Raw genomic sequence first — 14,005 nt, 5'->3', positions numbered from 1 at the left:
TCGGCTTTAGTCACAGCTTCTTTAAATAAGTCAAAATTTTACAATTTAGTAATTATCACACAACAATGTCAACATTAGTGTATCAATCCAAAGAAAAATCTTTAAGCTCCAAATCCTCTCTTGTCTTAAAAATCCTGTGTCTGGTTTCCTTCTGAGGACAGAGTCTGCATTAGATTTCCTTATTCCCAAAGAAAATAGCATAGCGTTGCCAACTTCTCTAAGTGGGTTTTTAATAGTGTATATGGCGTATCCTACTTAAATTCTAGAGTTTCGGGAAGTTTCCTTGACCTCACATTCGTAGTTTTAGTGACTTCTCATGAGAATTTCATTTCTTTGGCTACAGAAGCTTTATTAAAATTGTTTCAAGGCTGATGTTTTAGAAAAGAGTAGAACATAGCTCCTTCCACAGCTTGGAACGTTTAGCCGAAAAGAAAATGCAATTCAGGTTTTGATTTTGAACAATTTAGAGTTGAGTGAGCAAACTTAATTAAACATCTGCTAAGATCCTGTTCACTGCTGTCTCAGAAAATCTGGTGCCTGGAGTCCATGAGGTGTCAGTAAATCGATTATAGGTCCTCATTCCCCGAGTAAAAGAGGATAATTTTTGGATAAGAAGATGATATACTTAGTGAAGAACTTCATATTTTGACCAATAAAGTCATAAATGGAAGGGCATTTAAGCCATCTGATATAACAATTGACACTAAGTTACCATACGTAGGCTAGGAGTCCTAAACAATCATTGGATGTGGTTAAATGTGTCCAACTATTACCTCTGTTAATATACATCTGAGGCTTTTAACTATTTTGCAATCTACAGTCCTCAGACGAACTTTATTAAAAAAAATAGACAAGGCTATTTTTTCGAATGAGCCGAGGTTCTATTTGTGTGTCGTGTTCTGTAATGCTGCAGCAATGTAATGGGGATGTAGCTCAGTGGTAGAGCGCATGCTTTGCATGTATGAGGCCCCGGGTTCAATCTCCGGCATCTCCAGGTGCAATTAATTTTAATTTAGAAGAGTCGGCATGAGTGACTTTGTTTACATAGTTCCAATGAAGAATTTATTCACCAGAAGATGAATTGTATCGAGAAAAATATGTAGGCAAAAAGTGATGTTTTCAAAATATTCACAAACTCGGCTTTAGTCACAGCTTCTTTAAATAAGTCAAAATTTTACAATTTAGTAATTATCACACAACAATGTGACATTAGTGTATCAATCCAAAGAAAAATCTTTAAGCTCCAAATCCTCTCTTGTCTTAAAAATCCTGTGTTTGGTTTCCTTCTGAGGACAGAGTCTGCATTAGATTTCCTTATTCCCAAAGAAAATAGCATAGCGTTGTCAACTTCTCTAATTGGGTTTTTAATAGTGTATATGGCGTATCCTACTTAAATTCTAGAGTTTCGGGAAGTTTCCTTGACCTCACATTCGTAGTTTTAGTGACTTCTCATGAGAATTTCATTTCTTTGGCTACAGAAGCTTTATTAAAATTGTTTCAAGGCTGATGTTTTAGAAAAGAGTCCAACATGGACCTTCCACAGCTTGGAACGTTTAGCCGAAAAGAAAATGCAATTCAGGTTTTGATTTTGAACAATTTAGAGTTGAGTGAGCAAACTTAATTAAACATCTGCTAAGATCCTGTTCACTGCTGTCTCAGAAAATCTGGTGCCTGGTGTCCATGAGGTGTCAGTAAATCGATTATAGGTCCTCATTCCCCGAGTAAAAGAGGATAATTTTTGGATAAGAAGATGATATACTTAGTGAAGAACTTCATATTTTGACCAATAAAGTCATAAATGGAAGGGCATTTAAGCCATCTAATATAACAATTGACACTAAGTTACCATACGTAGGCTAGGAGTCCTAAACAATCATTGGATGTGGTTAAATGTGTCCAACTATTACCTCTGTTAATATACATCTGAGGCTTTTAACTATTTTGCAATCTACAGTCCTCAGACGAACTTTATTAAAAAAAAATAGACAAGGCTATTTTTTCGAATGAGCCGAGGTTCTATTTGTGTGTCGTGTTCTGTAATTCTGCAACAGTGTAATGGGGATGTAGCTCAGTGGTAGAGCGCATGCTTTGCATGTATGAGGCCCTGGGTTCAATCCCCGGCATCTCCAGGTGCAATTAATTTTAATTTAGAAGAGTCGGCATGAGTGACTTTGTTTACATAGTTCCAATGAAGAATTTATTCACCAGAAGATGAATTGTATCGAGAAAAATATGTAGGCAAAAAGTGATGTTTTCAAAATATTCACAAACTCGGCTTTAGTCACAGCTTCTTTAAATAAGTCAAAATTTTACAATTTAGTAATTATCACACAACAATGTCAACATTAGTGTATCAATCCAAAGAAAAATCTTTAAGCTCCAAATCCTCTCTTGTCTTAAAAATCCTGTGTCTGGTTTCCTTCTGAGGACAGAGTCTGCATTAGATTTCCTTATTCCCAAAGAAAATAGCATAGCGTTGCCAACTTCTCTAAGTGGGTTTTTAATAGTGTATATGGCGTATCCTACTTAAATTCTAGAGTTTCGGGAAGTTTCCTTGACCTCACATTCGTAGTTTTAGTGACTTCTCATGAGAATTTCATTTCTTTGGCTACAGAAGCTTTATTAAAATTGTTTCAAGGCTGATGTTTTAGAAAAGAGTCCAACATGGACCTTCCACAGCTTGGAACGTTTAGCCGAAAAGAAAATGCAATTCAGGTTTTGATTTTGAACAATTTAGAGTTGAGTGAGCAAACTTAATTAAACATCTGCTAAGATCCTGTTCACTGCTGTCTCAGAAAATCTGGTGCCTGGTGTCCATGAGGTGTCAGTAAATCGATTATAGGTCCTCATTCCCCTAGTAAAAGAGGATAATTTTTGGATAAGAAGATGATATACTTAGTGAAGAACTTCATATTTTGACCAATAAAGTCATAAATGGAAGGGCATTTAAGCCATCTGATATAACAATTGACACTAAGTTACCATACGTAGGCTAGGAGTCCTAAACAATCATTGGATGTGGTTAAATGTGTCCAACTATTACCTCTGTTAATATACATCTGAGGCTTTTAACTATTTTGCAATCTACAGTCCTCAGACGAACTTTATTAAAAAAAATAGACAAGGCTATTTTTTTCGAATGAGCCGAGGTTCTATTTGTGTGTCGTGTTCTGTAATGCTGCAGCAATGTAATGGGGATGTAGCTCAGTGGTAGAGCGCATGCTTTGCATGTATGAGGCCTCGGGTTCAATCCCCGGCATCTCCAGGTGCAATTAATTTTAATTTAGAAGAGTCGGCATGAGTTACTTTGTTTACATAGTTCCAATGAAGAATTTATTCACCAGAAGATGAATTGTATCGAGAAAAATATGTAGGCAAAAAGTGATGTTTTCAAAATATTCACAAACTCGGCTTTAGTCACAGCTTCTTTAAATAAGTCAAAATTTTACAATTTAGTAATTATCACACAACAATGTCAACATTAGTGTATCAATCCAAAGAAAAATCTTTAAGCTCCAAATCCTCTCTTGTCTTAAAAATCCTGTGTCTGGTTTCCTTCTGAGGACAGAGTCTGCATTAGATTTCCTTATTCCCAAAGAAAATAGCATAGCGTTGCCAACTTCTCTAAGTGGGTTTTTAATAGTGTATATGGCGTATCCTACTTAAATTCTAGAGTTTCGGGAAGTTTCCTTGACCTCACATTCGTAGTTTTAGTGACTTCTCATGAGAATTTCATTTCTTTGGCTACAGAAGCTTTATTAAAATTGTTTCAAGGCTGATGTTTTAGAAAAGATTCCAGCATAGCTCCTTCCACAGCTTGGAACGTTTAGCCGAAAAGAAAATGCAATTCAGGTTTTGATTTTGAACAATTTAGAGTTGAGTGAGCAAACTTAATTAAACATCTGCTAAGTTCCTGTTCACTGCTGTCTCAGAAAATCTGGTGCCTGGTGTCCATGAGGTGTCAGTAAATCGATTATAGGTCCTCATTCCCCGAGTAAAAGAGGATAATTTTTGGATAAGAAGATGATATACTTAGTGAAGAACTTCATATTTTGACCAATAAAGTCAAAATTTTACAATTTAGTAATTATCACACAACAATGTCAACATTAGTGTATCAATCCAAAGAAAAATCTTTAAGCTCCAAATCCTCTCTTGTCTTAAAAATCCTGTGTCTGGTTTCCTTCTGAGGACAGAGTCTGCATTAGATTTCCTTATTCCCAAAGAAAATAGCATAGCGTTGCCAACTTCTCTAAGTGGGTTTTTAATAGTGTATATGGCGTATCCTACTTAAATTCTAGAGTTTCGGGAAGTTTCCTTGACCTCACATTCGTAGTTTTAGTGACTTCTCATGAGAATTTCATTTCTTTGGCTACAGAAGCTTTCTTAAAATTGTTTCAAGGCTGATGTTTTAGAAAAGAGTCCAACATAGCTCCTTCCACAGCTTGGAACGTTTAGCCGAAAAGAAAATGCAATTCAGGTTTTGATTTTGAACAATTTAGAGTTGAGTGAGCAAACTTAATTAAACATCTGCTAAGATCCTGTTCACTGCTGTCTCAGAAAATCTGGTGCCTGGTGTCCATGAGGTGTCAGTAAATCGATTATAGGTCCACACTCCCCGAGTAAAAGAGGATAATTTTTGGATAAGAAGATGATATACTTAGTGAAGAACTTCATATTTTGACCAATAAAGTCATAAATGGAAGGGCATTTAAGCCATCTGATATAACAATTGACACTAAGTTACCATACATAGGCTAGGAGTCCTAAACAATCATTGGATGTGGTTAAATGTGTCCAACTATTACCTCTGTTAATATACATCTGAGGCTTTTAACTATTTTGCAATCTACAGTCCTCAGACGAACTTTATTAAAAAAAATAGACAAGGCTATTTTTTCGAATGAGCCGAGGTTCTATTTGTGTGTCGTGTTCTGTAATGCTGCAGCAATGTAATGGGGATGTAGCTCAGTGGTAGAGCGCATGCTTTGCATGTATGAGGCCCCGGGTTCAATCCCCGGCATCTCCAGGTGCAATTAATTTTAATTTAGAAGAGTCGGCATGAGTGACTTTGTTTACATAGTTCCAATGAAGAATTTATTCACCAGAAGATGAATTGTATCGAGAAAAATATGTAGGCAAAAAGTGATGTTTTCAAAATATTCACAAACTCGGCTTTAGTCACAGCTTCTTTAAATAAGTCAAAATTTTACAATTTAGTAATTATCACACAACAATGTCAACATTAGTGTATCAATCCAAAGAAAAATCTTTAAGCTCCAAATCCTCTCTTGTCTTAAAAATCCTGTGTCTGGTTTCCTTCTGAGGACAGAGTCTGCATTAGATTTCCTTATTCCCAAAGAAAATAGCATAGCATTGCCAACTTCTCTAAGTGGGTTTTTAATAGTGTATATGGCGTATCCTACTTAAATTCTAGAGTTTCGGGAAGTTTCCTTGACCTCACATTCGTAGTTTTAGTGACTTCTCATGAGAATTTCATTTCTTTGGCTACAGAAGCTTTATTAAAATTGTTTCAAGGCTGATGTTTTAGAAAAGAGTCCAACATGGACCTTCCACAGCTTAGAACGTTTAGCCGAAAAGAAAATGCAATTCAGGTTTTGATTTTGAACAATTTAGAGTTGAGTGAGCAAACTTAATTAAACATCTGCTAAGATCCTGTTCACTTCTGTCTCAGAAAATCTGGTGCCTGGTGTCCATGAGGTGTCAGTAAATCGATTATAGGTCCTCATTCCCCGAGTAAAAGAGGATAATTTTTGGATAAGAAGATGATATACTTAGTGAAGAACTTCATATTTTGACCAATAAAGTCATAAATGGAAGGGCATTTAAGCCATCTGATATAACAATTGACACTAAGTTACCATACGTAGGCTAGGAGTCCTAAACAATCATTGGATGTGGTTAAATGTGTCCAACTATTACCTCTGTTAATATACATCTGAGGCTTTTAACTATTTTGCAATCTACAGTCCTCAGACGAACTTTATTAAAAAAAAATAGACAAGGTTATTTTTTCGAATTAGCCGAGGTTCTATTTGTGTGTCGTGTTCTGTACAACTGTAGCAATGTAATGGGGATGTAGCTCAGTGGTAGAGCGCATGCTTCGCATGTATGAGGCCCCGGGTTCAATCCCCGGCATTTCCAGGTGCAATTAATTTTAATTTAGAAGAGTCGGCATGAGTGACTTTGTTTACATAGTTCCAATGAAGAATTTATTCACCAGAAGATGAATTGTATCGAGAAAAATATGTAGGCAAAAATTGATGTTTTCAAAATATTCACAAACTCGGCTTTAGTCACAGCTTCTTTAAATAAGTCAAAATTTTACAATTTAGTAATTATCACACAACAATGTCAACATTAGTGTATCAATCCAAAGAAAAATCTTTAAGCTCCAAATCCTCTCTTGTCTTAAAAATCCTGTGTCTGGTTTCCTTCTGAGGACAGAGTCTGCATTAGATTTCCTTATTCCCAAAGAAAATAGCATAGCGTTGCCAACTTCTCTAAGTGGGTTTTTAATAGTGTATATGGCGTATCCTACTTAAATTCTAGAGTTTCGGGAAGTTTCCTTGACCTCACATTCGTAGTTTTAGTGACTTCTCATGAGAATTTCATTTCTTTGGCTACAGAAGCTTTATTAAAATTGTTTCAAGGCTGATGTTTTAGAAAAGAGTCCAACATAGCTCCTTCCACAGCTTGGAACGTTTAGCCGAAAAGAAAATGCAATTCAGGTTTTGATTTTGAACAATTTAGAGTTGAGTGAGCAAACTTAATTAAACATCTGCTAAGATCCTGTTCACTTCTGTCTCAGAAAATCTGGTGCCTGGTGTCCATGAGGTGTCAGTAAATCGATTATAGGTCCTCATTCCCCGAGTAAAAGAGGATAATTTTTGGATAAGAAGATGATATACTTAGTGAAGAACTTCATATTTTGACCAATAAAGTCATAAATGGAAGGGCATTTAAGCCATCTGATATAACAATTGACACTAAGTTACCATACGTAGGCTAGGAGTCCTAAACAATCATTGGATGTGGTTAAATGTGTCCAACTATTACCTCTGTTAATATACATCTGAGGCTTTTAACTATTTTGCAATCTACAGTCCTCAGACGAACTTTATTAAAAAAAAATAGACAAGGTTATTTTTTCGAATTAGCCGAGGTTCTATTTGTGTGTCGTGTTCTGTACAACTGTAGCAATGTAATGGGGATGTAGCTCAGTGGTAGAGCGCATGCTTCCTATGTATGAGGCCACGGGTTCAATCCCCGGCATCTCCAGGTGCAATTAATTTTAATTTAGAAGAGTCGGCATGAGTGACTTTGTTTACATAGTTCCAATGAAGAATTTATTCACCAGAAGATGAATTGTATCGAGAAAAATATGTAGGCAAAAAGTGATGTTTTCAAAATATTCACAAACTCAGCTTCTTTAAATAAGTCAAAATTTTACAATTTAGTAATTATCACACAACAATGTCAACATTAGTGTATCAATCCAAAGAAAAATCTTTAAGCTCCAAATCCTCTCTTGTCTTAAAAATCCTGTGTCTGGTTTCCTTCTGAGGACAGAGTCTGCATTAGATTTCCTTATTCCCAAAGAAAATAGCATAGCGTTGCCAACTTCTCTAAGTGGGTTTTTAATAGTGTATATGGCGTATCCTACTTAAATTCTAGAGTTTCGGGAAGTTTCCTTGACCTCACATTCGTAGTTTTAGTGACTTCTCATGAGAATTTCATTTCTTTGGCTACAGAAGCTTTATTAAAATAGTTTCAAGGCTGATGTTTTAGAAAAGAGTCCAACATAGCTCCTTCCACAGCTTGGAACGTTTAGCCGAAAAGAAAATGCAATTCAGGTTTTGATTTTGAACAATTTAGAGTTGAGTGAGCAAACTTAATTAAACATCTGCTAAGATCCTGTTCACTGCTGTCTCAGAAAATCTGGTGCCTGGTGTCCATGAGGTGTCAGTAAATCGATTATAGGTCCTCATTCCCCGAGTAAAAGAGGATAATTTTTGGATAAGAAGATGATATACTTAGTGAAGAACTTCATATTTTGACCAATAAAGTCATAAATGGAAGGGCATTTAAGCCATCTGATATAACAATTGACACTAAGTTACCATACGTAGGCTAGGAGTCCTAAACAATCATTGGATGTGGTTAAATGTGTCCAACTATTACCTCTGTTAATATACATCTGAGGCTTTTAACTATTTTGCAATCTACAGTCCTCAGACGAACTTTATTAAAAAAAATAGACAAGGCAATTTTTTGAATGAGCCGAGGTTCTATTTGTGTGTCGTTTTCTGTTATGCGCCAACAGTGTAATGGGGATGTAGCTCAGTGGTAGAGCGCATGCTTTGCATGTATGAGGCCCCGGGTTCAATCCCCGTCATCTCCAGGTGCAGTTAATTTTAATTTAGAAGAGTCGTCATGAGTGACTTTGTTTACATAGTTCCAATGAAGAATTTATTCACCAGAAGATGAATTGTATCGAGAAAAATATGTAGGCAAAAAGTGATGTTTTCAAAATATTCACAAACTCGGCTTTAGTCACAGCTTCTTTAAATAAGTCAAAATTTTACAATTTAGTAATTATCACACAACAATGTCAACATTAGTGTATCAATCCAAAGAAAAATCTTTAAGCTCCAAATCCTCTCTTGTCTTAAAAATCCTGTGTCTGGTTTCCTTCTGAGGACAGAGTCTGCATTAGATTTCCTTATTCCCAAAGAAAATAGCATAGCGTTGCCAACTTCTCTAAGTGGGTTTTTAATAGTGTATATGGCGTATCCTACTTAAATTCTAGAGTTTCGGGAAGTTTCCTTGACCTCACATTCGTAGTTTTAGTGACTTCTCATGAGAATTTCATTTCTTTGGCTACAGAAGCTTTATTAAAATTGTTTCAAGGCTGATGTTTTAGAAAAGAGTCCAGCATAGCTCCTTCCACAGCTTGGAACGTTTAGCCGAAAAGAAAATGCAATTCAGGTTTTGATTTTGAACAATTTAGAGTTGAGTGAGCAAACTTAATTAAACATCTGCTAAGTTCCTGTTCACTGCTGTCTCAGAAAATCTGGTGCCTGGTGTCCATGAGGTGTCAGTAAATCGATTATAGGTCCTCATTCCCCGAGTAAAAGAGGATAATTTTTGGATAAGAAGATGATATACTTAGTGAAGAACTTCATATTTTGACCAATAAAGTCAAAATTTTACAATTTAGTAATTATCACACAACAATGTCAACATTAGTGTATCAATCCAAAGAAAAATCTTTAAGCTCCAAATCCTCTCTTGTCTTAAAAATCCTGTGTCTGGTTTCCTTCTGAGGACAGAGTCTGCATTAGATTTCCTTATTCCCAAAGAAAATAGCATAGCGTTGCCAACTTCTCTAAGTGGGGTTTTAATAGTGTATATGGCGTATCCTACTTAAATTCTAGAGTTTCGGGAAGTTTCCTTGACCTCACATTCGTAGTTTTAGTGACTTCTCATGAGAATTTAATTTCTTTGGCTACAGAAGCTTTATTAAAATTGTTTCAAGGCTGATGTTTTAGAAAAGAGTCCAACATAGCTCCTTCCACAGCTTGGAACGTTTAGCCGAAAAGAAAATGCAATTCAGGTTTTGATTTTGAACAATTTAGAGTTGAAGAGCAAACTTAATTAAACATCTGCTAAGATCCTGTTCACTGCTGTCTCAGAAAATCTGGTGCCTGGTGTCCATGAGGTGTCAGTAAATCGATTATAGGTCCTCACTCCCCGAGTAAAAGAGGATAATTTTTGGATAAGAAGATGATATACTTAGTGAAGAACTTCATATTTTGACCAATAAAGTCATAAATGGAAGGGCATTTAAGCCATCTGATATAACAATTGACACTAAGTTACCATACGTAGGCTAGGAGTCCTAAACAATCATTGGATGTGGTTAAATGTGTCCAACTATTACCTCTGTTAATATACATCTGAGGCTTTTAACTATTTTGCAATCTACAGTCCTCAGACGAACTTTATTAAAAAAAAATAGACAAGGCTATTTTTTCGAATGAGCCGAGGTTCTATTTGTGTGTCGTGTTCTGTAATGCTGCAGCAATGTAATGGGGATGTAGCTCAGTGGTAGAGCGCATGCTTTGCATGTATGAGGCCCAAGGTTCAATCCCCGGCATCTCCAGGTGCAATTAATTTTAATTTAGAAGAGTCGGCATGAGTGACTTTGTTTACATAGTTCCAATGAAGAATTTATTCACCAGAAGATGAATTGTATCGAGAAAAATATGTAGGCAAAAAGTGATGTTTTCAAAATATTCACAAACTCGGCTTTAGTCACAGCTTCTTTAAATAAGTCAAAATTTTACAATTTAGTAATTATCACACAACAATGTCAACATTAGTGTATCAATCCAAAGAAAAATCTTTAAGCTCCAAATCCTCTCTTGTCTTAAAAATCCTGTGTCTGGTTTCCTTCTGAGGACAGAGTCTGCATTAGATTTCCTTATTCCCAAAGAAAATAGCATAGCGTTGCCAACTTCTCTAAGTGGGTTTTTAATAGTGTATATGGCGTATCCTACTTAAATTCTAGAGTTTCGGGAAGTTTCCTTGACCTCACATTCGTAGTTTTAGTGACTTCTCATGAGAATTTCATTTCTTTGGCTACAGAAGCTTTATTAAAATTGTTTCAAGGCTGATGTTTTAGAAAAGAGTAGAACATAGCTCCTTCCACAGCTTGGAACGTTTAGCCGAAAAGAAAATGCAATTCAGGTTTTGATTTTGAACAATTTAGAGTTGAGTGAGCAAACTTAATTAAACATCTGCTAAGATCCTGTTCACTGCTGTCTCAGAAAATCTGGTGCCTGGAGTCCATGAGGTGTCAGTAAATCGATTATAGGTCCTCATTCCCCGAGTAAAAGAGGATAATTTTTGGATAAGAAGATGATATACTTAGTGAAGAACTTCATATTTTGACCAATAAAGTCATAAATGGAAGGGCATTTAAGCCATCTGATATAACAATTGACACTAAGTTACCATACGTAGGCTAGGAGTCCTAAACAATCATTGGATGTGGTTAAATGTGTCCAACTATTACCTCTGTTAATATACATCTGAGGCTTTTAACTATTTTGCAATCTACAGTCCTCAGACGAACTTTATTAAAAAAAATAGACAAGGCTATTTTTTCGAATGAGCCGAGGTTCTATTTGTGTGTCGTGTTCTGTAATGCTGCAGCAATGTAATGGGGATGTAGCTCAGTGGTAGAGCGCATGCTTTGCATGTATGAGGCCCCGGGTTCAATCTCCGGCATCTCCAGGTGCAATTAATTTTAATTTAGAAGAGTCGGCATGAGTGACTTTGTTTACATAGTTCCAATGAAGAATTTATTCACCAGAAGATGAATTGTATCGAGAAAAATATGTAGGCAAAAAGTGATGTTTTCAAAATATTCACAAACTCGGCTTTAGTCACAGCTTCTTTAAATAAGTCAAAATTTTACAATTTAGTAATTATCACACAACAATGTCAACATTAGTGTATCAATCCAAAGAAAAATCTTTAAGCTCCAAATCCTCTCTTGTCTTAAAAATCCTGTGTCTGGTTTCCTTCTGAGGACAGAGTCTGCATTAGATTTCCTTATTCCCAAAGAAAATAGCATAGCGTTGCCAACTTCTCTAAGTGGGTTTTTAATAGTGTATATGGCGTATCCTACTTAAATTCTAGAGTTTCGGGAAGTTTCCTTGACCTCACATTCGTAGTTTTAGTGACTTCTCATGAGAATTTCATTTCTTTGGCTACAGAAGCTTTATTAAAATTGTTTCAAGGCTGATGTTTTAGAAAAGAGTAGAACATAGCTCCTTCCACAGCTTGGAACGTTTAGCCGAAAAGAAAATGCAATTCAGGTTTTGATTTTGAACAATTTAGAGTTGAGTGAGCAAACTTAATTAAACATCTGCTAAGATCCTGTTCACTGCTGTCTCAGAAAATCTGGTGCCTGGAGTCCATGAGGTGTCAGTAAATCGATTATAGGTCCTCATTCCCCGAGTAAAAGAGGATAATTTTTGGATAAGAAGATGATATACTTAGTGAAGAACTTCATATTTTGACCAATAAAGTCATAAATGGAAGGGCATTTAAGCCATCTGATATAACAATTGACACTAAGTTACCATACGTAGGCTAGGAGTCCTAAACAATCATTGGATGTGGTTAAATGTGTCCAACTATTACCTCTGTTAATATACATCTGAGGCTTTTAACTATTTTGCAATCTACAGTCCTCAGACGAACTTTATTAAAAAAAATAGACAAGGCTATTTTTTCGAATGAGCCGAGGTTCTATTTGTGTGTCGTGTTCTGTAATGCTGCAGCAATGTAATGGGGATGTAGCTCAGTGGTAGAGCGCATGCTTTGCATGTATGAGGCCCCGGGTTCAATCTCCGGCATCTCCAGGTGCAATTAATTTTAATTTAGAAGAGTCGGCATGAGTGACTTTGTTTACATAGTTCCAATGAAGAATTTATTCACCAGAAGATGAATTGTATCGAGAAAAATATGTAGGCAAAAAGTGATGTTTTCAAAATATTCACAAACTCGGCTTTAGTCACAGCTTCTTTAAATAAGTCAAAATTTTACAATTTAGTAATTATCACACAACAATGTGACATTAGTGTATCAATCCAAAGAAAAATCTTTAAGCTCCAAATCCTCTCTTGTCTTAAAAATCCTGTGTTTGGTTTCCTTCTGAGGACAGAGTCTGCATTAGATTTCCTTATTCCCAAAGAAAATAGCATAGCGTTGTCAACTTCTCTAATTGGGTTTTTAATAGTGTATATGGCGTATCCTACTTAAATTCTAGAGTTTCGGGAAGTTTCCTTGACCTCACATTCGTAGTTTTAGTGACTTCTCATGAGAATTTCATTTCTTTGGCTACAGAAGCTTTATTAAAATTGTTTCAAGGCTGATGTTTTAGAAAAGAGTCCAACATGGACCTTCCACAGCTTGGAACGTTTAGCCGAAAAGAAAATGCAATTCAGGTTTTGATTTTGAACAATTTAGAGTTGAGTGAGCAAACTTAATTAAACATCTGCTAAGATCCTGTTCACTGCTGTCTCAGAAAATCTGGTGCCTGGTGTCCATGAGGTGTCAGTAAATCGATTATAGGTCCTCATTCCCCGAGTAAAAGAGGATAATTTTTGGATAAGAAGATGATATACTTAGTGAAGAACTTCATATTTTGACCAATAAAGTCATAAATGGAAGGGCATTTAAGCCATCTAATATAACAATTGACACTAAGTTACCATACGTAGGCTAGGAGTCCTAAACAATCATTGGATGTGGTTAAATGTGTCCAACTATTACCTCTGTTAATATACATCTGAGGCTTTTAACTATTTTGCAATCTACAGTCCTCAGACGAACTTTATTAAAAAAAAATAGACAAGGCTATTTTTTCGAATGAGCCGAGGTTCTATTTGTGTGTCGTGTTCTGTAATTCTGCAACAGTGTAATGGGGATGTAGCTCAGTGGTAGAGCGCATGCTTTGCATGTATGAGGCCCTGGGTTCAATCCCCGGCATCTCCAGGTGCAATTAATTTTAATTTAGAAGAGTCGGCATGAGTGACTTTGTTTACATAGTTCCAATGAAGAATTTATTCACCAGAAGATGAATTGTATCGAGAAAAATATGTAGGCAAAAAGTGATGTTTTCAAAATATTCACAAACTCGGCTTTAGTCACAGCTTCTTTAAATAAGTCAAAATTTTACAATTTAGTAATTATCACACAACAATGTCAACATTAGTGTATCAATCCAAAGAAAAATCTTTAAGCTCCAAATCCTCTCTTGTCTTAAAAATCCTGTGTCTGGTTTCCTTCTGAGGACAGAGTCTGCATTAGATTTCCTTATTCCCAAAGAAAATAGCATAGCGTTGCCAACTTCTCTAAGTGGGTTTTTAATAGTGTATATGGCGTATCCTACTTAAATTCTAGA

General features: G+C 35.9%; 10 non-coding genes across 10 annotated transcripts; all 10 read left to right on the top strand.

Annotated features, from left to right (window-relative positions):
- Window positions 1-922: 922 nt before the first annotated feature.
- On the top strand, window positions 923-994 carry TRNAA-UGC (transfer RNA alanine (anticodon UGC)). The gene has a single exon. It is a non-coding gene; the product is annotated as a tRNA-Ala (tRNA).
- Window positions 995-2,057: 1,063 nt separating this feature from the next.
- Window positions 2,058-2,129, top strand: TRNAA-UGC (transfer RNA alanine (anticodon UGC)). Its single transcript has one exon. It is a non-coding gene; the product is annotated as a tRNA-Ala (tRNA).
- A 1,064-nt stretch (window positions 2,130-3,193) lies between these two features.
- Window positions 3,194-3,265, top strand: TRNAA-UGC (transfer RNA alanine (anticodon UGC)). The gene has a single exon. It is a non-coding gene; the product is annotated as a tRNA-Ala (tRNA).
- Window positions 3,266-4,957: 1,692 nt separating this feature from the next.
- On the top strand, window positions 4,958-5,029 carry TRNAA-UGC (transfer RNA alanine (anticodon UGC)). The gene has a single exon. It is a non-coding gene; the product is annotated as a tRNA-Ala (tRNA).
- Window positions 5,030-6,093: 1,064 nt separating this feature from the next.
- TRNAA-CGC (transfer RNA alanine (anticodon CGC)) lies at window positions 6,094-6,165 on the top strand. The gene has a single exon. It is a non-coding gene; the product is annotated as a tRNA-Ala (tRNA).
- Window positions 6,166-7,230: 1,065 nt separating this feature from the next.
- TRNAR-CCU (transfer RNA arginine (anticodon CCU)) lies at window positions 7,231-7,302 on the top strand. Its single transcript has one exon. It is a non-coding gene; the product is annotated as a tRNA-Arg (tRNA).
- A 1,051-nt stretch (window positions 7,303-8,353) lies between these two features.
- Window positions 8,354-8,425, top strand: TRNAA-UGC (transfer RNA alanine (anticodon UGC)). The gene has a single exon. It is a non-coding gene; the product is annotated as a tRNA-Ala (tRNA).
- A 2,828-nt stretch (window positions 8,426-11,253) lies between these two features.
- Window positions 11,254-11,325, top strand: TRNAA-UGC (transfer RNA alanine (anticodon UGC)). Its single transcript has one exon. It is a non-coding gene; the product is annotated as a tRNA-Ala (tRNA).
- Window positions 11,326-12,389: 1,064 nt separating this feature from the next.
- Window positions 12,390-12,461, top strand: TRNAA-UGC (transfer RNA alanine (anticodon UGC)). The gene has a single exon. It is a non-coding gene; the product is annotated as a tRNA-Ala (tRNA).
- Window positions 12,462-13,524: 1,063 nt separating this feature from the next.
- On the top strand, window positions 13,525-13,596 carry TRNAA-UGC (transfer RNA alanine (anticodon UGC)). The gene has a single exon. It is a non-coding gene; the product is annotated as a tRNA-Ala (tRNA).
- Window positions 13,597-14,005: the final 409 nt, after the last annotated feature.

Source organism: Pelobates fuscus, chromosome 12 (genome assembly GCF_036172605.1).
Source record: "Pelobates fuscus isolate aPelFus1 chromosome 12, aPelFus1.pri, whole genome shotgun sequence".
NCBI classification, from domain to species: domain Eukaryota; kingdom Metazoa; phylum Chordata; class Amphibia; order Anura; family Pelobatidae; genus Pelobates; species Pelobates fuscus.
Note: the sequence above shows the minus strand (reverse complement) of the source record. Positions and strands in the feature narration are given on the sequence as shown.